Genomic DNA, 24,093 nt, shown 5'->3' with positions numbered 1-24,093 from the left:
AGGGAGGTAGCCAGGCGGGGAGGAGGGCGGGGGGTGGGGGGATTTCCAGCCTCAGCTCTTCGCAGTTTCCTCTCCTTGTTTTGCTTTCGATCTGGACTGTTCTCAGGCAAGCCGGGGAGTAACTTTTAGTTTTGCTCCTGCGATTATTCAACTGACGGGCTTTCATTTCCATTTCACACACCCTAGCAACACTTAAACCTTGCGGAATTGTATTGGTAGTGTGAAAAAGCACACTGAGAGGTAACATTTTTCAAATAATAGTTGTGACTGTGCGTGTGTGTTTTTCTCGAGGGCATGTTTGTGAGGACTGGCGGGGATGTGTGTGTGCGCGCGTCCTGATGGTTTGACACAGTGTTTTGCAGACGGAAAATGCTGGGGTTCATAAATATTAATACCGGTTTTCGGAGGAACAGTCGGCGCTCTTAGGGATCATCCGATTTTAGGGGAAGCAGGTTCTGCTCCTGTTGCCGCTGCTGCTGAGGCAGCGAGGAGGAGGAGGAGGAGGAGGAGGAGGAGGTAGAGGGAGGAGGAGGAGGAGGAGGAGGTTGGTGGAGGTTTAATTTCACTTTTGGATTTGCAGATGCGGAGAGGTGGCTCCATGGACACAGACCTGCTCTGTGTGATTCTGCGCCCCAGGTGTTGTGTGTGTGGGTGCAGGTCCGCTGGAGTCGGGCCTCCTTTTAAAACAGAATTGTCGTGTGCATGTGTGTGCGTGTTTACAGACGCCGTCGCCACCAGATCCGAAGCAGGGCAGCGGGTCCTTCTCGGTGTCCGGCGGCGGCGCCTCTCTCCGGGCAGCCCCAGCGTGAATAAGCAGGAGCCCGCCGTCCGCCCCGCTGCCTGCGCCCCGCGCCCCGGCCGGGAGAGGCGCCTCGCGCCGCGGCGAAAGGAAACTTGGTGGGGCGCCCCGCAGCGGTCCCAGGGCTCGCCGGCCCGCGGGACCGGGGGAGCGGCCGCGGGCGTCGGGTGCCAGCGGCCGGAGGCGGCGGGCGGGCTCCGAGCGGGGCTGGGCGCCGGGCCTGGCCGGCACGCCCGGCTTCCTGGGAGCTGGGCCGCTGCCGCCACCGCCGCTCCGGAGGGACGCGGCGTCCTCCTTCCCGCCGGCCAGCGTCCGGCCCGGCCCTGGGGCTTTGTCACTGCACTTGTCCAGGCGCGCGGGGGGGCTCCGGCGGCGCGTCTTGGGAGGGCGCCGCGCGGAGGGGGTCATCCGCCCCGGCCGCGGCCTAGCGCCGGGCGCCGCCGGGTCCCCGCAGGCGCCCCCGGGCCGGCCTGGCGCGCTGGGCCTGACCCGCCTCGGCTACGGAGCGGGCGAGGTGGGGGCGGGGAGCCTCCGGGGACCGAGCGGCGCCCTGCTGGCAGGCGTGGGGGCGGGCGTACCCTGGGGGTCCAGGGGCGCGGGCAGCGGCGGGGTGGGGACGCGAGTGCCCGCCCCGCGCCCTCCGACCCCGCTCTGGGCGCCGAGTGGCATTCGCCCGCCGGCCGAACGTGGTTGGTGCACAGCCGTGGCCGCCACTTCCTTTCCGCCTCGCCGGCCGGGCTCGCCCACCGAGCGCTGCCCGCCGCGGCCAATCGTGGCGCCCGCCCGCCTGCGGCCGCGCTCAGTACCCCGGCCTGGGGGCCGGTCCGCGAGAGGGGCTCGGGAAGCCTCCGCAAGTTCGGAGGGCCTCTGCATGTAACTGCATCCCCTCGCCAGGACGCGCCGGCATCTGTCTTTGGCCCCAGGTCTCGGTACGTTTGCCGCCCTACCCCCTTGCCCTGTTGGAGGGGGAGAAGGGAAGGAGGCTGGCAGCCCGAGCCGGGCGCAGAGACCGTGTTCCGGGCGCCAGGTGAGGCGCCCGGGTCCGTGGGTGTAGGCAGAAGCCTGGGGCATCAGCTGTAGGTGTGCCCCCTGGGGCCGGCACTCGGGGTGGCCACAGATTAGCGGCGCGGCGTTCGCTGGTTTGCAACCGCTGAGGGGAGTGTTTGGAACTTGGGGACATTTTACCCTCTCCTTCCCTCTTCTGCCTCCGCCCTCCAGTGCGGGCGGCGGGTAGTGCTCCCCGTTCCTGGTTACGGTATAAAAACGCAGAGTCTTCCTACAGGAGGAAAAGTGCTGGCATTTGCCTTCTGCTACTGGCCTCCCTGTTGCCGCGACTGGGTCTGCTTTTGATGAATGGCTAGGGAGGGTGGAGGATAGTTACATTTCCTGTTGTGGATTTTCAGGAATCACCAAGGCTGCTGTCAAGCCTGCAGTCATTTATTAGTTTTCAGACCGATTGCAAATTGCACTGGAGCTTAGGAGCCTGCACTTTTTGGTGCTCGCAGGGCAGGTGCAGACAGGGGTCTGGTGACAGACTGAGCTCGAAAGGTGGATCGTCTTGATGTCAGATGCGCGCCCCCCTACCAGGACCTGGAGAGGAGGGGGGAAATCCATGTTTCACTTCGGGGGGGGGGCACACAGATTCAGGATTCTTGAGTTTTCCCAACGCACCATCCTTCCTCTTTTGGAGGGGGAAGGGATCGAAATAGAAACCTAAAAAATTCTGGAAAAACGTGGCTTTTCTAAGGAAACTTCGGAGATGGAATACTTAGAAATTAAACGGGCATTTCTGCGGGGTAACCTCGGAACGTCTATTGACTGATAGATGGCAAAGTCCGGAATTTCGCTGTAATAAGTGAATGATTATAATTTATAACTCAGCCTGTTGTGTGAGAAGTTAGATTTTGGCCTCTTGGATTCAGGAGTTCTGTTCTGTGATGATTTGTAATTGCTTCCTAATATTAAACATTTATATACTTCATCCTCAGTGAGTTGTCTTTTTTCTTTTGATCTTCACAAGTTGAAGATAATTTTGCATACCTCAGACTTATTTACCTGTAAAAATGTCATCGTAATCAAAAGTGAGAGTTTGTAGTTAAACTGGAAGCAAATTATGGCAAAGAAATGGTTGTCCTAAGGTCCTGACAGCTCTAAGAACCATGGCCCCACTTTTTTCTCACTCTGCCTCCTGAAGTACTTATATTAGGCAGATGTTCAATATACGAAAGCTAGTTAAGGCTGTTAAACTCACAACTAGTAGTGGAACATTCGAGACTTCGGATATTTAACTTTTGATGGGCATCCATTGTTTCATGTTTGCAAGGACACTGTCCTTTTATTCGTAGGATTATCGACTATGAGCTCTGTTGTTTCTAGAACATTTTCACACAATTTCCTTTTGATAAAGAGCAGAACTCTAAATGGGGTATCTGGGACATGGTTCTGTTTTGTGCTTTATACCAAAAAAGGCGTAAAGCAGATGAAGGACCTTATTTATTCACTTAATAAATATTCCTGGGACATTCACTAGGCACCAGACACAGTGCTAGGCTCTGTGGGTTCAACTGGGAACAGGAAAACAACTTCCTTACCCTCTGGGGAAATTGTATTTTAGTGGGTCAGCTGGTAATACACAACCGAAAGATAAATAACAGTGATTACCGTTTGGGGGTTAGTTCTATGGAAGGTGATAACAGTACTTTAAGTGCCTGTCTGGTAGGGTTGCTTTGGGGAACAGACGAGATCTTGCGTATGAAAGAAGGTTGTATACGTTATAGCAATCTACAAATATGTAAGGCATTACCTTTCAGAATTCTGTCATTATTATTAATGTGAAAAAGTCAGGAAATTGGGACTGTGGATTGAACACTGACTTTCTCTTACAGAATTTGCAGCAAAAAGGGATTTACTTCTGAGAGTATATGGATAATGGCAAGGAATTAAACACAGAATAGCTGTTTTATGTAAAGCATCAAAGAATTTAACAGTGAAGTATAATATTGTCAGTGAATTTTTTCCTGTCAGAAGAGAAGTTAGATGGTATCCATGGAGACCAAATGATATGGAAATAACAGTGATACCAACGTATTCTCTCTCTTTCTCTGTCTCTCTCTATATAAACATCTTTTCAGGCTCAGTGTGCTTTAGTCTGAAATTTTTTTACCATTGCATCATTATGTTTATTACAGGTATGCCCCAAGCTGATTTTAGTATTTTGCTATAACATCTTTAAGGAAATTCGGTTAACTTTAATTTATTGAATGCTTACTGTATGCCCAACACTACGTATGTGAAAATAAATATAATAAACAGTATATTTTTCGTAAAATATAACATCCAAAAGTACATAAAGTAATATATAAACAGAATGTAAATTGCTGTGAAGTGTCAGTTTTATTAATAAAATCATTCCCCCATGGGTTAGGAGGTCAGGGCTTTCTGACATGTCCTGCTTTTGTCCTGAATGTGATCAATATTGGGTGCACGATGTCTGCCCAAGGCAGGGTTGAGGGATGGCCCTTAAGGAAGTGGCTGGTGGGAATGGAAGTGAGGAAGTTTGAATAAATCTTGATTTTTTCAGCAAAGATTGATAAATTATCTATAGGTTCCAGATTTCAACGTGAAGCCAATATTTTGCGTAATATACCAGATGAAATACACCAGCAGCAAATCCAGCCCTTTGGCACCTGATGCCAGGCCCTAGCCTGTCCTGAGGACTCTGCCAGGCCCTGCGCGCTACAGGCAGCAGGCCTCTATCCTCCAGTATTTTACCTTCAAGCCTCCTTTTTCAACGATTTTCCTCCTCACCAGCTCCATCTTTTGACAGACTGTCCCTGAAATAAATGGTGTTTAGTTAGGAAGACTCTGATGCCTGTTTTTACTATGAGAATTGCAGAAGACTTCTTGGCACAACTCCCGATTGACCTGGGAGAAATAGCATCCTCAAATCTGGTTGATCTAATTCTGGCCCAAAGTAGAGAAACCTGACGTTTTAGATCCCGGGCAGCCTTTTTGTTAGATAAACTCATAGTCCCCTGAGGCCTTCTGAGTTCTGAATCTAGCCCAGGACCCCTGCCGGCAGCAGGAACTTTTGAGTTCTGCTGGGGATCCAGGGATCCCAGGATGTGAACCATTGTAGTAACCCAGGCGCTTATTTTACTGAATGAACACAAACATGTACCCTTCTATCTCTAATTTTTTAAATGCTTGTTGACACCCAGCTGTGTTCAAGGCTCTGTGTAGTGCAAGGTGTGTGAACTCAAGTGTCCAGGGGCCTGGAGTTGACTTGCAGCCCTTTCGTTAACTCTCCCAGTCTCTTCTCCTTTTGGCACCTTAGTTTTCACATCTGTAAAATGGGGCTGTGTGGTTCTGTTATCTGTGGGGTATGGGGCTCCTGTGCATCTCAGCATCACCTGGGAGGGAAGGGGCTTTTAGAAGCCACAAAGAACTTTTAGGTTTAAGACTGTCTACAATGCCTTCCTCTCCTTGATTCTTTTAATCCAGAGAACCCCCACTCCCACCCTCGTAGCAAGCCTCTGTTATCCACCAGGGCCTCCTGGATCCCTGTCCCTCAGATGTGTGGGCCAGAGCGAAGGCAGAGAACCACTGAATCATGATTAGGATCTCTTCTCAGGGCCAGATCATTTATTTTTGTATTGTCTCAGGCCATGCTATGCAGACCTGTTTTCCACATTTTATTTGAGTAGGGAATCCGTGGTCACTCTCCGTCGGCTCTGTTCATGTTGACCTTGCTTGTCATATGAAAGTGATATTAGTGTGATGATTGTGATCCTTTGAATTTTCCATTCTGAAGAGGCAAGAAGGACTTTGCTTTATGGGTACGTCTCTTGGTCTAGGAAGGCCATCAAGAGTTACGGGTTTGTTTTTTGTGTGTTTCTGTTTCAGCTCATATTCCCCTTTATCAATGTAGTATTCAGCTCCGATAAACAAGAGAAAACTGGAGTCGAGCATCGTCCCCATTTTTATGGGAAATAAAGCTTGCGCAGTTCTCTCTGATGAGGGATTCTGAGCATGTTTATCTCAAGGGCAAGGCCAATGTCGTTCAACAAAATATCTTCATTTAGGTTTTTTTGTGTGATAAAGTTCTGTCTAATTTTCATTAAACCAATATTTTTGGGAGTCAAGTACTTGCTAAGTAATTTTCATAAATAATTTCTCTTCAGGCACACTTAGCAATCTGTTGCTACACTTGCACACCCAGTGTGATGGAAGGAAAGATGAGCTTCCAATTTAATTTGTTCTTATTGAGCTTATAAATGTCAGGTTTGTGTAGGATCTAAAGAAATGTTTTATAGATAGAATACACTGTCCTGGCCCCATAATCTTAGAATCCTGCTGACTTTCCCATTTCATGAGGTTGACATTTTGACTGAGAAGAGACTGCATACAAATTGCTTTTTTTCAAGTAATATCTACTGTGTTATTTTTGAAGAGAGCTTTTTTGTTCTCCTTACCCTAGAATTATTGAACAGGATGAGAAGAATTACAGTGGTGAGAAGAGTGTCTCAACACCTGGACAGGGTGTTAGTGGGTCCGCGGATGGGTGGGGTACGAGTGGGAAGGGCATTGGAAGGTGACACTTTTGGGGGGTGAAACGATGAAAAAAGAGAATAAAGCATAGGGTAGAATAGTGCCTACTGAATTCTGGAGTGGGAGGGAGAGAGAAGAGGGAATCAGGCAGGTGGATTTTCTGTCTCATTAACAAATACCACTGAAGGAATTTCGGGGTGGCAGGGAGCAAGTTGGTAGTTAATTGATGGGAACTCAAGGTCAAGTTGAAATACTAGAGGACCCCCCCCATTTCCGACTTCGGAATTAAGCCTTTTTATCCTGCCGGAGGTAAAGTCTGATGGGAAAACCACTAGGCATCAGCCAACTTGAGGCAAGTGAACAGGAGGTTGTGGGTAGTTATTCCTTAAGCATGGTTGAAGCCTTTCAAGGTAGGCATGCCGGGGCTGGAGCAGATGGAGGAATTGCTGCTCCGACTTAAGGCCTCAGACTTGGTCCAGAATTGCCTTTGGAGGCAACCATGGGCTCCGAAAGGAAGATACATGGCGATACAAATTTTTAGAAATATTGTAATCGCTCTCTTAGACCCATGCTGGTCTTCCTCTTAGACCCATGCTGGTCCTCTGGGCTGCTGTTTTATTTTTGTCAGGTTGTAGGGGGTGACTAGGAATCAGGAAAGCAGAATGGGCTGATTCCGTGTTCCTCTAAAGAACAGGTGGCAAAGTTAAGGCTGAGCCCGACATGCCATCACTGGGTCCCGCAGGTCACCGATGGTGAAACTAGTTGGGATTTTATGTTGAAAGAAACCCTCTGGGGTGCAATTTGGTGTTAGAGACTCAAAGTCTTAAAAATGTTAAACCCTCAGTCCCAGTAATCCCACTTCTAGGAACGTACTCATGTGAAATAACCGGAGATGGGACAAGGATTTATTTGTGAAGATGTTTATCGAATTAGCTTTTGTTATAGTGCAAATTTGGAAACAATCTAAATACCCACAATGGGAACACATGTAAATGAACTCTGGCACATCCAGATGATGAGGATGGATAGCTAATAAAATTCATGCTTTTGCATTTAATGATGGAAAAGTGCTTGTGATGTATGTTGAGTGGAGGAAAAGAGATACTTAATTGTGACCTTAATTTTATTTTAGAAATGTGCGTGTATTCATATATACATCATTAAAGAAAAAACTGGCAGAGAACATTTGAATGGTGTGATCGAGGGTGTTTGGCTTCCCCCCCCCTTGAAACACTTGGATTTTCCATATTAATATAGCAGTACAATTCCTTTTATAACCAGAAAAATATTCTCAAGATAACTCTGAAGTGTCCCCTCTGGCCTTACCTGGATAAATGTTAAGATCAGGACATTGCTGAGGAGGATGCTGTAGGTGGATGTGGCCTTTTTTTTTTTTTTTTTTTTAAAGTAGGCTCCACACCGCAGCATGGAGCCCAACGCAGGGCTTGAACTCACAACCCTGAGCCCAAGACCCGAGCTGAAATCAAGAGTCAGATGCTTAACCGACTGAGCCACCCAGAGACCCTTGGATGTGGTCATTCTTGAGCTCTTTCTGCCTTGATGTATGGAGCCAGGATCTAGAATCTGGGCTTTCCCAGCTAGTGCTGAGAGATGCCCTTGTCCCTATTCAGCTACTTGAAGCTACTGAGATTGAGGGCTCCTTGGTGAGGGTGGGACACACTGTTTTGCCAAAAACTGTGTGGGGGTGGTCACAAATGTTACCCCACTTCACAGATACCTCCTTTATGTATGTGAAACCACAGAAACAAGACACTGGAGTAGGAGAAAAGAGTTCTTTATCGACCATTATGGGCAGGTCAACAGCCAGAGTGATGTTGCAGCCGCGGACACCCATTCCCAGACCCTCAGGTGATGCTGTGAAAACAGGTGGAACATGGGTGTGAGCTATGCTCTGTAGATGACATCGAGCAACCCAAGGGAGAAACAGAGGAGGAAAAAAAAAAAAAACCCATCTTTGCTCCTGTGAGAGTGGATGGAAAGGATTCAGCGTTCTCATCCCAAACTTTTGGAACATAAGGCTTTTTCTAGAAGTATTCCTAAGATTTGGGCTTTGTGGCTTTTGAAATGTCCATGCCTAGAGACAGGTCTTCCTGGCACCCTGGGAGCTTAACCCAGGGACCTAGTCACGGCTATAACCGGTTGGCCCCCTGGAATGGATAAGAGTATAATTATCCTCTTGGATCAGAGCAATTAATTTAGACAAATGGCTACAGATCCAATTCTTATGGCACAGTGAAGAATAAAATGTTGCTAGGGGAACTGAATGCAGACGTGTCCTACCTTTATGTCATATACATTCTCTCTATTGTATACATTCCTGGGTCTCGGGTGGTTAGAGAGTCTCATAGGAACACTGAGGAATCCAGCGAAGTTTTATTTCTTCACACAACCTTTATTGGAGAATGACTTAGTGTGACTCCATCAGAGTGTGGCCTAAGATTTTTCACAACTGCAGAAACCTCCAGAATCCCTGATTTGTATCTGAAAAAAAAATTAGAATAGTTTTGATCCCTTTGTAGATCCTGGAGACATTTTTGGATTGTTATGAGCTAGTATTGGCTATAACCAGAGGCAGAGGCAAAGTACCAAAGCATAGCTTTAAAAAAAAAAAAAAAATACTGATTAGGACAACACTGTCCAGTACAAATAAAACATGAGCCGCATGCATAATCTTTAATTTTCTAGGAGCCACATTAGGAAAGTAAAAAGAAAGCAGAAAAATTAATTTTAATATTTTATATAGCTCAGTATGTCCAAAATATTATCATTTCAACATGTGATTCATATGAAAATACTGATGAGGTCATTTACATTCTTTTTTCGTACCGAATCTTCAAGATCCAATGTGTCTTTTATGCCCGGAGCACATCTGAATTCAGCCTGACCACATTTTCAAGAGTACAATGGCCACAGATGGCTGCCATGTTAGTTGTGGTCCAGGATTAGGACATGAAGAAAAGTATGGGGGAAAGTTGTCATCTGAGGACTGAACCTAACAGGACTGAGGGAAAGCAGACTTGAGCGGTCATTTCGGTGATGCGGTCATTCGGTGATAACTGCATGCCCCTCCCCACCTCCCCAGACAAACCTCACCTTGATCTCTTCAGCCTAAGATACCAAAATGCTCTGGATTTCTTTAGAAGCAACACACTGCATGTGCATTGCTTTGGTGATCAGCCTCAAACATCTTGAACCTTTTCTGGCCCCTTGAACTGTTAAGAAAAGTGTTGATTCCTTGGGTTTTTCCATTTATAACACCTACATGGCAAGGGATTTGTGAGCTAGGCTGGTGTTGTATCCCTTTGCATTCCCCACCAGTACTTGATAAGCAGTAAGAACTAAATAAATATTTGTTGATTTGATTTTCAGCCCTGAAGCAAAAGTTTAGCTCAGAAGGCTGAATTCCAGTTCAGGATGGATGGCACAGATCTGTGTTGGGTTAGAAACCTAATGGTATATGTACTGGGCACACATAAACATTGAGATTTGTCGCTTTGCGTTAGGATTTGTCATTTTGTATTAGGGGTTCAACATCCAGAAGGGGAAAAATTGTTTTTTTTTTCTTCTCCTTTGTACCTAGGACTTTAAAACAATCTTACCAGCCCCTTTCTCTGACATTTAAGTTCCAATGAGTATACTAATGCCTCCCTGTACATATAAATAAGCTATAGTCACCGATAAACCCGAGATACATATTTGGGAGCTGCTACTTTCTTGGTGGGTTAGTTATTGACAATAACTTTATTATTAACAAACACTTAGCCATGACGTATAAGCAGTGAAAGTCTTTTAAAATCAAGTACAATATTTTACAGTTTCCTTCATTTGTTCCCTCTGAATATAATTGTTGGGTTGAAGCAACAGACTTCTCCACAGAGCCAAGGCAATTTATTTTTACTGAAGCCTACCTAAGAACTGCTTAGGTAGCTTTTCTCCACGAGATTAAATACGACCTTCACTGAATCATGTTTTAGCAGGGCCAGCAGCTAGAAAAATAAAGACTAAACCAAACCTCTAGCATAGAAATTCCCAGCTGCTCAGGGGGTCAGAGCTTTCCTGATTGCTTTCTACCAATGAAAACACTGCAGATGAGTTTTAAGTGAATTCTCGTAGGTTTGGGGATTTGCAACTGACAGAAGAACAGGAAAGTATAATCTCGCTTTAAAATAGTAATCCTAAAGGTAAATCTTTATTGACTCTTTTTGGGGAATGTTGGGATTTTGTTCATATGGGAAAACTTCACTCCTGTGCACTGTTCAGCTGACCTTGGAAGGTAAGGTCCTCAGGGTGGAATGGAGACAAGAGGAGCTGGACATGAAGCTCTTGCCCCAAAAGGGCACTGTGGGCTTGTGGGGTGTTCTGGGCATTCCCAGGGACCAACACAGATGGCATTGCTCCCCTTTCTTCTCTCTGTTGTAAAATGAAAGTATAAATGGGGAGCCTGCCAAGGAGGCCCCAGTAGGGAATGTAGATAGATGAACTGCATTTCCACTTCTGGGTGTGGTCATACTGGTGAGTCGAGAAGTCAGGATGAATTTACAATATTGTTGGGGAGGATGTGCCACTCTTACAGGTGCTTTTCATACATTAAGACTTAAAAAACTTTTTTTTTAATTTCTTTAAAGTCAGGTTGCAATTTGGGTTGAGTCCCTCCACTGGAACAGTGGGCTGTTTTGATCATTCGTTCATTCAGTTAGGTATTTCCCCGGTGCTAACTACATGGAGAGGGAAGTACAAAAAGGTAAAAAGGTATTGGATTTGAGTTAGCGGGGTACAGGATCTGCGCTCCCAGCTACAAGGATATGACTGCAAGGTTATCACTAAATTGAACGGCTACGTAAAACAATCGAGCCGCTGGGCAGGTACGACCCCTGTTCCGGAAGTGCTGTTAGATAAGGGTGAAGACCCTCTAGAGGTCTTCATGGGCCACGTGGCCTTGTCTCAGAGCCCACGGGAAGCAAGAGTACTAACACGACACCCTTTTGGCTGGGTGTATACATTTTAATTCCTAAAAGACAGATCCTTAATAAATTATATAACCTACTGCTTTGCCGCCGCTGTTGTTTCTCGACAGGTCTTCCGCATTTAGTCTGGCATGTAGAATTCAACTGTTGCTTGGTCTCTTTTATCATTCAGGAAACCCATGTGGGTAAGTCCTGCTCATTATCTCTGCTCTCGACTTCCCTTTCCCTCAAGGTAGGCACTGTAACCAGCAGAGCTGCTGATAAATTTTACTGCTCCCATCCCTCCCCAGACGTTGGTGCTGGGAGAAGCTAACCCTTTGCATGTCCAGGAGAGGCTTTCTCCCAACTTGGTTCGAGGTGTCATCACCCTGAACAGGAAATTGGCCCTTTACTTCATTTTTGAAAATCCTCATTTTCCGTCCCTTCCCTCTTTTTCTCTCGTTCTTTGTGTGTGCGCGTGCACGTGCCCCTACGCGTGCGCACACGTGTATTTGGCTAGTGAATGCTTCAAGTTGCCTGGAAGCAAAGAATAACTATCATCCATAACAGGGCTGAAGGAAGGGGTGGAAGTAGCAGTGAATCCATCAGTGCCTGCCTGCTTATTTTTTTTTTTTATTGTGGTAAAAGTGACATGACACGAAATTTACCATTATAAACATCTTTAAGTGCGTAATCTGGTGGCGTTAAGTGCGTTGACAATGCTGTGCGTCCCTCACTGCTCTCCACCCCAGAACGGACTTATCATGTCAAACATGATAAGTCAAACAGAAACTCTGTACCTACTAAACCATAACCCCGCTGCCGTCAACCCCTGGCAACAACGGTTCTGCTGTCTATGAACTTGGATTACGCTAGCCGCCTCATGTAAGTGGAATCATACAATAATTGTACCTTTGTGTCTGTCTTCTTTTTTCACTTCGCAGAACGCTTTCCAGGTTCATCCCTGTTGTAGCAAGTGCCAGAACTTCATTCCTTTTTAAGCCTGAATAGTATTCCCCCATTTTGTTCATCCATGCACCTGTTGATGGTCACTTGGGTTATTATGACCATCTAGCTATTGTGAAGAGTGTGGATCATATAATTCCATGTTTTAAAATTTTGAGAAACTACCAGACTTTCTCATGGTGGCTACATCATTTTGCATCCTTCTAGGAATGCATGAAAGTTCCAGTTTCTCCACATCCTGGCCAACATTTGTTATTTTCTGTTTTTCAGGTTTTTTTTTTTTTTTGATACTAGTCCTCCTAATGGGTGTGAAGGTAGTATCTCATTGTAGCTTTTTTTTTTTAAGATTTTATTTATTTATTTGAGAGAGACAGAGAGCACGAATGATAGGGAGGGGCAGAGGGAGAGGGAGAAGCAGGGAGCCCGATGCGGGGCTCGATCCCACGTGACCTGAGCCAAAGGCAGATGCTTAACTGCTTAACCGACTGAGCCACCCAGGCGCCCCTCTCATTGTGCTTTTGATTTGCATTTCTCTTACAGCTGGTGATGTTCTTGTCCATTTGTATATTTCCTTTGGAAAATGTCTGTTCAAATCTTTTGCCCATTTTTGATTTGGTTATTTGGGGTTTTTTGTTGCTGAGTTGTAGGATTATGTCATTCTTTTCTGTGGGTTCCCTAGTGACGTGCTAGATGGTCTGAAAAGCTAACAATGATCCCCCCTCATATAGTATGTGTAGCATGGGGCACAAAATCATTTATAACATTTTGCAATGCAAAGTTGATAAAGCGCATGATAAGTTACATTGCATGAAGTAAATCAGGGTGGATTGGTAAACAGGGGATCAGATAAAAGTATTTAATCTCCTCAGAATACTAGAATTGGAAGTTTCCTTAGAGATTACAGTCTGCTGCTTCAGTTTTTTAGCTGGAGACATCAAATGACCTGCCCAGGATCTTGTGGCCAGATGACGTACTCAGTATGTTGTGTTGAACTCTGTAGTAAAGAATTAACTTTTTTTGGTGTTGTGTTTTGAATTTTAAAATTTCTGGTATGAGGAAACACATAGCTGTGCTTGAATACGGTAATGAATTAATTTGTAGTGGGCTGTTCATATGGTGCTAATGAAAAAGACCCTCAGGTTCATCACCATTGTGGAATTAGGATAAAAGTGAGTAAAAGCAGCCTTAGAATAACACTTGGGGCATGAGCATTTAAACAGAATACATCCAGTAATGGCTTAATACTACTACTTGCGTGGATGAAAAAAATTTATTGCTGTAATAACAGACCTGTAAAGTAAAATGAAAGCATTTGTGTATTTATTGTGAATTATCGACCAAATGAGGAACCATTTATTTGTTCTTATGCGAGCTATAGGAGATGAGGAAATTCAGTGAAATATCACAAATGTACGGCAGCAAATTTACTCTTGGTTTGCTTTTATGTCGTGCTCAGATTTTTCATTTCACTTGATCCTTTTGCAGAGTTGGTCTTTATTAAATCATACGGCCTAGCAAGATAACATATGGATTGTAACTAAGAGCAAGTTGTGACTAATTGGGAAGAAGATACATAATGTCTCTGACATATGGCGGAGGGAGGGAACTTTATATTCCCCTCAGGTTGGGGGCCCAGGCTTTCAAAAGAGTCCTCAAAATTTGCCTCAAGGACTAGGAAAACAAATATGATCCTGATGAAATGAAGTTGAAGACTCCTTTCTGCAAGCACACATTTTAAATGAAACTCTCAGGAGAATTAATTCCTTCAACACACCTTTTTGAACAGTGTGTGCGAAGCCTGGTGCTTGTGGAGACGTCAAGTTGACAATTTCATGTTCTCAAAGAGCTTATCATTTACTCAGAGAGACAGGCGATAGAAAACCATCTGTCGTAACGAAAAGAATGAAATGTGTGCTTAATAAAAGCACAGCAAGCCAAAGGATCTGTGTCTTTGCCCAGAGAAATGGGGGTGTGCTTCGCCCTGGACTTCACACCTGCCACAGGAGGATGGTCGTGGCCATTGGTGGCAAACGGGTGAGCAGGGCGTCTTTGGTTGAGGGAACAGTCAGAGCAAACAAAAGATGGGCTGAAGATTCCTTCCACTCTTGGCACGTGGAGAGTTGTCTGGTGGGGCAGGAGTGGATGGATCACGGGAGTGACTGGGTCGGTCCGGGGGACCACAGCCACCTCAAGGCATGTGCCCATAAGGAAACGCTTTGTTTTGAGCATAGAGCAAGTTTTCTGGGGAGGGTGGGGTGGTGGTGACTGGGGATTTGGAACGTTGTCCCCTTACATTTTAGAGAGTGCTAGATGATGGCTGTTGGCCAGGTGTGGCAGGGCTGTGAGCCTGCCACATTTGAGAGGAGGTGGAAGGGGGTGTGCGTTCGTCGTTTCTACGCACGATGGGCATTGCAGAAAGGACCAGATTGTGCTTTTGATGAGAACCAGGCCTGCCTTTGAGGTGCTTTCGTAGGTTCCCAAGAGGAAGTAATGCACAGGTATAAAAATATTTTTTTGTGCTTTCTTTTGTTTGCTTTGATCTGGTTTATAAAGAGAGTGAAGTGATTATGAATAGGTTTACAGTAGACAGTTGTCCTTAATACGGATGAGAAAGCCAAGTTAGAGAACCAAGAGAATGGATGGCAGGGTGCCCCAAAACAGTGCTTTAGCATAGCAGAAATTTTCAGGCTAGGGTGTCCTGTTTGCTTCAAGAGTGATGGGGATCTCGCTCTCCCCTCGGGAGTGAGACTGGCAGTTCGTGGTTGGGTTAGGCCGCTCCTCCCCGCCCGGGCATGAGGTATGCTTGCTCACATTCTCTGAGTTACGCCCCCTGAAGGCCATGCGAGGGCTGGTTCGTGGATCGTTAGGGTCAAGCCCAAACTACAGGGACTCCAGAAGCCCAGAGGAAACTTGACGACATTGGCTCTGCCATGCTGAGGCTCCTTCCCATCTGCGTTCCCTCAGCAGGGCTGAAGTCAAAATGGTACCACCGTCGGGTGTGGAGGCCATGTCAGCCTGGCTGACTGGCTGGGCTGCCTTGATAGCATATAAGGGATATTTGCTGGGCTCTCCAGTTCCCTGTAGGGCTGAGGTTTGAAGATCTCATTCAAAGGCCCTAGCTTTTTCTGGGTTATATTTCATTATATCACATTCTACATCTATTATTAATGACTGCCTGCTCGACTCCACTGATAAATTTTGGAGTGCTGTCATGTGTTCCTCAGGGCTCAGCAAAATGACTTGCATATACCCAATACTCAACAAACGTTGGCTGCCTTAAATTATAATGATTGGCCTAGTTCTCCGTTTATTTCCTGTCCAGACATGGGCCCATCTGTAGTACCTTAGAGCTAATAGGACTCATGTGCTGTGTGGCCTAGTAAGGAACAGGACCAGACGGCAGGTGGAGAGCACATCAGCCATGTTTGTATGCGCCCTGGGGTGTATCGGGGTGTTTCCCCTCATCAGTCAACAGGGACCTTTGTTAAGGTGCAAGGACAAATGGCTGTCTATTAATTAGCTCTGCCACTTCTGTCCCCAGGGCACAGCTTCTCCCTGTTACTGATGGTTCAAACCTGCCATGCACACTTCCTCCCTCCTGCCTTTATTTGTTATTCTCCCTTTTGTCTGGAATGTTCTTCCTTGCTTTACACCTGAGGATCCCTTACCTCTCCGGGCCCAGGTCAGATGCCCCCTCTTCTTGGAAGCCTTCCAGAGTTAGCTCTTCTGGGATTTTACACAATACAGTACAACTCCCCCAAAATGCCTCGCAAAAAATTTCACCTATATAAAACTCAGGGTCACACTATTGTGAATGAAGCTAATGGAATGGTGTTGGGGGCGGGGGGAGTCTGATGTGGAGAATGAACCCCGACCCAGTGGTGTTGAATGCCCTGTTCAGTTATCACAAGCTCTGTTAGATCCTGAAGTGCATCATCGAAAGTTTTACGGTCCTCATTTTTTTTTCTCTAGTGTTACCTGCAGGACAAGATACCTCATTTTGGAGTTGTTTGCTTATGTGCCTGGGTCCATCATTGCAGGGTCAATGCTGAGGACGGAGATCACGTCCTAATTTCCCTTGTGCTGCCGCCCCACCCCCCGCCGAAGTTTGTCACTGTGCTTGGCACATGGGGCCCTTTACACTACCTGGCTCAATAAGATTTTTTGAATGAAAAGTTGAGTAAATGTAATTCAGAAGTTTGTTAACATACTAAGGTCAATTCATCTGGAAAATATTATGAAAGTAGTAAAATTATTCTTTTTTAGGTTGCATGCTTCTTGTAATCATCAACCCTCCACACACTTGTTTATCACTTATTCATAATAAGTTCTTGCCATCACAACATGTAGTTCCTATCATCTGCTTTTTCCTCCCCGCCCCCTGCCCACCGTGGAGGGATCCATCCACTTCCTTCTCGTTGGTTTGCATCCCTCTCGGGGAGCTTCCCTGGTGTAATCTGAAATTGGCCTCTCTACTTAGAGGGCAGAGAGAGATGGAGAAAGGAGCAGGCCAATCCTGGTTGGTCGGTGGCAGTTTTAATAAGCAAAGGGAACTTGCATAGGAAGGTTGTCTTGGAGGCAGCAAGACAATTGGCTCTCTGCACCCGCCCGCCAAACCTTACACGTTTCTATGGAGGCCCTGGGTTCAGTCACATACACGGTGCAGGTGTCCTCAACATTACATCGCTGTCTCAAGGCTGTGACCTTGGAGGAGCCTCTGGGAGCAGGAAAGGCAAGGAGAATGCACATTCCAAGGACAGGGGATGGGGCGAGGAGCGTCCTATTGCTGGGGTCCAGCTCACAGTTCAGCCGGCAGTTCCGTCTCTCCTGTGACCTTCTCCAACACTTATCAGTAAACAGTTACTACATATGGTTATTTGCAAGGCACTGTGCTTGATATCTGGGGAGGTTTAGAGATGAATAAGATGAGATTCCTGCGCACAAGGACTTTATACAGAGATATGCCTGTTTTCAAATTCACGAAGCTGTGAGCTTTGGGAGGAATCAGCGGGTGGGATATGAATTCGGGAAGGTGGGACAGGCTGAGTTATGGCTCAGAGTTTATTCAGGGGGCCTTTTGGAGCTGCTGGAGGATGTTGCACCGGGTCATATAATAATAAACAGAAGAAGAAGGAGAAGACGAGAAAGAAGAAGTAACCTTTATTAAGAGCTTACCGACTGAGGGGACAACTCAAAGGAAATCTTCAAAGGAAAAATGGCCCCCAGGGAGACTTCAGGCACAGCCTGTGGATGGGGACTGAGGGAGGGAAGCATTTATTCTCGTCGAGGGGGAAAGATAGACAGTTGCCTTCAAAGTCACCCTTTTTCAGAGCAAATTCTTTTCAGGCAACTGTTTTTCGGGATGGCATGGGTTTTCAACTTAGTCTGCCATCAGTGGATTTAAAATCAGATGACAGTAAACGATTTTGTCATTTGATGCAGACAGATTTTCTTAGAAGGTTCCGGGATGCTGGCCCTGCTGAGAATCCCTGTGACTTGCCTTTTCAAACCTCAGCCTTGAAAGCATTGCCCTCTGTTCTTTCCTTGTGTGCCCTTCCTTGTCTTTTCTGTATCCCCAGTGGGACAAAACACGCCCACTGGCGGTCTGCAGAGTGTACCAAGGACTCGTGTGATAGCAACAGTTCGGGGACTTCAGGTCCTTTCTGTCTCCCCAAGCAAGTGTGTGCGTGGCTCACTCACCCACTTCGCTGTCCACACTTTTCTGACACGCACCATCTTCTTGAACATCTTCCCTACTTTCCTGGCATACTTGAGGACCAAGATGTCTTTTCTGGGCTTTCGTTCTGCTGACTTAGACGGGGGGCCCCAGGGACACGAGCCTATTCATGGAAAGAGGGACAGTCTTAAGTGAACTCTTCACTTAACTCCCCAAAGAAGCCTTGCCTTTCAGAGTGCTTTACTTCTGTACTGCAAAGGCAGTGCTCAGAGGACATGCTGATTAAGGGAAAATTAGGGTCGCTTGTTTTCCTGTTTTCCATATGGAAAGAAGGTTTGAACGTGCAGGATGAGCCTGAGTCCATATGCTTGGAAATCTGTCCATGATTCTTGCTTTGCTGAATTGCAGAATCAATGCCATCTAGGTACTGGGGTCTGGGCCCAAACACACCCAGAAGTCACAGCGTGATTTCTGCCCTTTGAGGTCCTCATTGCCTTCTATGAATTCTTCTGGAAAATACTTGAAAAAGGTGATGGATTTAAAAATGCTCTTAGATGTTCATAATTTAGATGTGTCTGGGGAGTAATTTATCTGTGCTACTGCATACAACTTTCTTACCTTCTTTTTTTAAGAAAGAATATTACCTTTGCATGATAATTGTAGATTTTTTTTTTTTTTTAAAGAAAGCATGTTTCACTCAGGCTTATTTAAATCTCTTGGGAAACATTCCTAGAAGTGACGTGGCTGGGTCAAAGGTTGTCATTTAAAATTTTTAATACCGGGATGCCTGGGTGGCTCAGTCGGTTAAGCATCTGCCTTCGGCTCAGGTCATGATCCCAGGGTCCTCGGATCGAGTCCCGAATCGGGCTCCTTGCTCAGCAGGGAGCCTGTTTCTCCCTCTGCCTGCCGATCCCCCCGATTGTGCTCTCTCTCCGATAAATAAATAAAATCTTTAAAAAAATAAATAAAATAAAATTTTTGATACCTATGGCCCAACTGCTATCTGGAAAATTTGTACCTTTTTATACTATAACCCATGCATGATAGAAAGAGCTGTTGTAGATGTTTTACATGTTTCCTCATCTCTCATCCTTGCAAAGGCCTGTGAGGACAGATAGGGTGAGTAACCTGCCCAAGGTCACACAGCTCAGAACAGATAGAGCTAGAGTTGGGAACGAGGCATCTCGGCCAGACTCCATATTGCACACTCTTGCCTTTTCTGCTCTGTTACCTCCATGGCAGCTGGGGGGGGAGGGGGAGGGGAGAAAATGAACGAACTCATGCTGTGATGAGACTCTTCCAGCCTCCTATGAGTCCCTAGGTATGGATTTAATCTCCTTCGCCCTCATTCTAATGCGGCAGATTGGATAGGTGCAGAATGTTTTCCCTGAACCCAAAACCTTTGGTCTGTGCATTCTTAATGAAACTGGGTAATTCAGAAATAGTCACTTTTAGGAAGGAAGCACCAGGCCTTTCCTCATTTCTCCCCTGCCTCGTTCATTTCTCCCCTGCCTCGTTCTGCAGCCTGCAGGCTAAAAACAGGGCCAGGGCAGCATTAAATCTTGTTCCCTGACGACCCCTCTTCGTGCCTCTGTCATCACGTGGTTGCCAGCAGCACCCGACGACGGGCAGTTGTCGGGTAGAGGGGGGAAGGTTCTACAGAGTTTTGTTTGGGGACGTCAGGTTTTAAACCCCTGCTTATCTCTGCTGCTGGATCTGGTGTGATAGATCACACACCCCAAAAAGTGTTTTCATCAGCGCAGCCCTGGGGTCATACAGGGTCAGACAGCTCCCATTTTAGAAAAAGCCCCAGACAGCTCACTTATCTCCTTGTTCAATCCTTGTTTGTGGGTAATTTGTATTCTTAATTGTACCTCCCTCAGAACAAAGACCAAATGAAACAAAGTGTTGGAGAGTGCTACAGCTCTGGCTCTGTGTTTTCTGTTTTTGTTTTTGTTTTTGTTTTTAAGATTTTTTTCTTTTTTAAATTCATTTATTTGACAGAGAGACAGAGAGAGAGCACACAAGCGGGGTGGGGGGGCGGCAGTCAGAGGGAGAAGCAGGCTTCCCTCGGAGCAGGGAGCCTGATGTGGGGCTCCATCGCAGGACCCCGGGATCATGACTTGAGCCGAAGGCAGACGCTTAACCGACTGAGCCACCCAGGCGCCCCTCTGTGTTTTCTTTCTGATCTTCCAAGCTCTGGGTGACTGACTGGAAGGCTCTCGTTCCTGAAATGTTCCTGACTTGAGGAGGCCACTGTCAGACAGAAGGCGGTGTCCCCAGTAAAGCTTGGGAAACATACTAGCTTGGTTTGAGGACCCAAAGGGCACACGGGGATGAGTACTGGCCGTTCAAGGTCAGAGCCTATTTTTGGACACTCGGTTCTCATGATAATGGAGCTCCGTGGTGGGGAATCAGTTCTGGCAAGGGCTAAACTGCGTCTTCCTGTTCCTAAAACGGTAATGATTATGGTGCCTGCCTCATAGGGTTCCTGTGAGGGGTAGTGAGATCATGTATAGAAAACACAAAATTTAATACCAGTTGCATTGTGGGTGCTCTATAAATAGTCATTGCCGTCTATCGACACCACCATCATTATCTGCTAAAGACCCAGGACAGCTTTTTTTTTTTCTCTTTTTTTGAGGCAAGTTTTGCCTTTTTAATGTGGATATTTATAAACAGTTCAAGTCAGTAAATGTAAACACTGGTACAAGTGCTTTGGCCCTTATGGTAGGAAGGTCTCTGGGGGCTCTTCACCTAGACCATCGTTAGCCTTAGTGTGTTTTCTTTCTTTACGCTTCACACAGGAGAAACTGTGTGCACCAGGATCTCGGACCTGACTTTCTGCCCACGTCCAGCTTGTATTGTACTTCTTACACGGCGATGATAGCTAGGCCCTTTCATTCAAAGTCATTTTAAGCGATTAAAAAAAAAAAAAAAAACGGAGCAGGGGACGCCTGAGTGGCTCAGTCCTTAAGCGTCTGCCTCCGGCTCCGGTCATGGTCCCAGGGTCCTGGGATCGAGCCCCGCATCGGGCTCCCTGCTCAGCGGGAAGCCTGCTTCTCCCTCTCCCACTCCCCCTGCTTGTGTTCCTGCTCTCACTCTCTCTCTGTCAAATAAATAAATAAAGTATTTAAAAGAAAATGGAGCAGGTAGACTTTCCAGACAGTTCTTTGAGTAAATGTGCATTTGTGCCACTATACGTATTTAGTGCTTTTGGTTCCGATGGTGGTTGCCACAGAGCAGTAGGGCTTCTTCTTCTTTTTTTTTTTTTTAATTAAAAAAGTGAAAATATATCCATATTGCCAGGGAGGTCTCACGTAAAGGCAAGAATAATTTTTAAATGGCTGCTTAAGATGGCAAATTTCATAAAAAATGTTCTGCAGAAGTATTTCCCTACTTTTTAATGTGCAAAAGAAGTTTGCATGAAACTTTTCCATTTCGGGACTAAAACTGTGCTATTATTATTCACTAATTTAAGCATAGTGCATGCCAGATTAATTTATAATGTAAGTACAGTTTAAGGAAGAAGATGCTGATTTCCTTGTATAATATGGGAACACTAATATATTCCAAGGGTAGAAATAACTTGAAATTAATTACAGATCCCACATCTCCTATTTGCAATCCAAAAAGCCCTGAAAACTGAAAGTTTTTATCATGACTCATTTGGCAGGATGGTCTGCCCCGAATTGGCATGCTGCTGCTCATAGCTTTCACTCATCCCAATCAGTGTGAATGTTCATGTTTTACTGCAGAAATATTGCTGTGTTGGATTAACGGGTTCTGCTCTAGACATTGCTGGGGGTGTTCTGGTTCCATGTGGCAGATGCACCATATTCTCTGTGGTATCCCCACGTGGCTGAACTCTGAAACCTACCTGGTCCGAGGATTTTGAATAAAAGAGCTACGTTCTCCCATAACCAGAACACCCCCACGTCCTGGTTTTTCCAGGGACAGTCCCTCTTTACATCTGTTCAGAGGCAAGGTATAATTATTAATAAGGCCCCATTCACACTTAGAAGTGTTCCATTTTGGACAGTAAATGATTTGGTCACCATGCTGACCATCGATGAGTTCTTGGTAAACGGCCGGCGCGGTGCGGATGGGCTTTGGTAAGTTTCTAGTGAGCGATCACACATACAGCTTTGAAATAAACAAGGTTCCACATTACATTTTGAAACCCTATGATAATTTGAAGCACTGTTGATAAGAAAGAATTTTTAAAAGGTGTACACCCTGCTGCTTTCTTAGACGGGATTCCCTGCAGCATGTATGTGTACCTTTTCATTTGGCAGATCCTCACTTTCCTTATTGTAATTGCTTGTGCACCGGCCTTCTTTTCCTAGTTCTCAAGCCCCTCTCTGTTCCCCCCCACCCCGTCATGATCGTTGATGCCTGGCATACGTCGTAAGCTCATGGTTTATTTAAGAAGCCTCAGCCTTTGCCGTGCTCTAGGACCTGGGAACAGAGCGCGGTGAGCAAGCAGAGATGCTCTGGGGCCTCATGGAGGTTCTCATCAATCGGGGCAGACAGATCTGGGGGGCCTGGCCTGGAGAGACTAAGGAGGCTTGCTGGGAAAGTGGTTCGGGGAGCTAAAACGGGAAGAGTGTGAGGTCGGGCAGTGAAAGGGGCAGAGGCCTTGGGGCAGCCCCACTGGCTGGAGGTTTGAGGAGGAAGGACAGTAGAGGGAGAGGAAACTGGAACCAGCAGTGGGCTTTAAGCAGATATCTGTGCTTTCGCAGGGGGAGGTTTCTGGCTGCGGGGTAGCTATGAGATTAGGGCTGGAGGGCAGAGCTCACGGAACGGCTGCCTGGCACTGGCTCTGCTGCAGGAAGGAATTGTTCCTGACCCACTGGGGCACTTTCTATTCTCACAGTGCAACAGTTATTCTCTTGGAAATCTGTGCTCCGCTCCTGCCTCCGAGGCCAAAGTCGTTACTGCAATGTTCCGCCAAGTTAGAGCAAGTAGAACTGAAGGGTATTCAGGCTTCCGAATCCTGCAAGTTGAGAAAGTTGTAAATGAGAAGCAAGCCGCAAAACCCTTACTCACGGTGGGCGTTTCGGGAGCCAAGCGCCTGACAGGCTGAGGGAGGGGTAGCCGTCCTTGCCAGAGGGATGAAACTATGCTGGGAAAGCCCGCTTTGGGGACACCGGATGACCACCAAGAGCTCCTGCAGAAGATAGGCTGGTGCGGGGCCTCGGAAGGCCGGCTATCTGGGAAAGGCGGTCAGGGGCAGCCCAGGCTTGGGGGCTTCTGACTGCTTTTCCTTTGCTGCTAACTTCACCGACGGGGTGAGGCAACGTCCCTGGGACACCACCCTTGTGTTTCCAAGTGTAGATAGCTGCTAACTGCTGTTAAATATTAGTACAGAAGTTAGGAGGTCAATGTTTCATGCCTAACTCCGAGAGCCTTCTCTAAACTATGTACGCGAGCTCCTGGTCACTTCTGGTTTTCCAAACAACCTGCCATTTAAGTGAATTATGGACCATCACTCCTCATCTTTCCCGGGAAATGAAGCGTCGAGGCCCCTCGTTGAGATAATTGTTGCTTGATGGCACTGCCCCTGATGGATGGACAGATCTCGTGATTGATGCGTGTACTTAATCCAGTCGTGGTGCCTGGACTGAGAAAAAACTGCCAACCGTTTAATTGAAGCACCAGAGAGGGACTTTTCTAGAATTTGTTGTATTTGCAGAAAAATGTATTTGCTGTCGTTTCCCCCTCTGGACGGTAAATCGCTCACGTACTCCTGCTCTCGTCTTTCTCACCAAGTCTTTTTCCTTGCAACTAATTGCAGACTTACACGGTCGTTGCAAGAACACTGCAAAGCATTTTTTTCCCCCCCAAAAGAGTCACTTGCCAACATGACGTCCCATCACTCCTGGATGCTTGAATGTGTCTTTCCGGCAAACAAGGGCATGCTCCAACATGGTAATGTGCAGAAGCAGGCCATTGACTCAGTGCCGCCTAATCCACAGACCCCATTCAGGCCCGCCGGTTATCTTCACGGTGACCTTCATGGCAGAGAGATCCGACCCAGGCTCAGGTGTCCTGTGCCCTCCATCTTTCCGTAACTTCTGTGATCTTGAGATTTTTTTTTTTTGACGGTGACAAGCCTGCTGTCTTATAGAATG

The 24,093-nt window shown here is 46.5% G+C and overlaps 1 protein-coding gene across 4 annotated transcripts in view; it reads left to right on the top strand.

The window, feature by feature from the left end:
- Window positions 1-63: 63 nt before the first annotated feature.
- Window positions 64-24,093, top strand: part of IRF2 (interferon regulatory factor 2) — an 80,927-nt gene continuing 56,897 nt past the window's right edge. Inside the window, exon 1 of one of the 4 annotated variants that reach the window (XM_025886034.2) lies at window positions 64-240. The gene's annotated coding sequence lies outside the window, so the exon portion shown is untranslated. Of the gene's footprint in view, window positions 241-557; window positions 637-1,537; window positions 1,729-24,093 lie in introns of those variants that run through there. The other 3 variants (XM_025886035.2, XM_025886036.1, XM_025886037.2) reach the window with 3 other exon arrangements.

The sequence above is a fragment of the Callorhinus ursinus genome, unplaced genomic scaffold (genome assembly GCF_003265705.2).
Source record: "Callorhinus ursinus isolate GAN/ISIS: 27379988/994484 unplaced genomic scaffold, GSC_fseal_2.0 scaffold17, whole genome shotgun sequence".
Classification (NCBI taxonomy): domain Eukaryota; kingdom Metazoa; phylum Chordata; class Mammalia; order Carnivora; family Otariidae; genus Callorhinus; species Callorhinus ursinus.
This window is presented reverse-complemented; position numbering and strand designations above follow the sequence as displayed.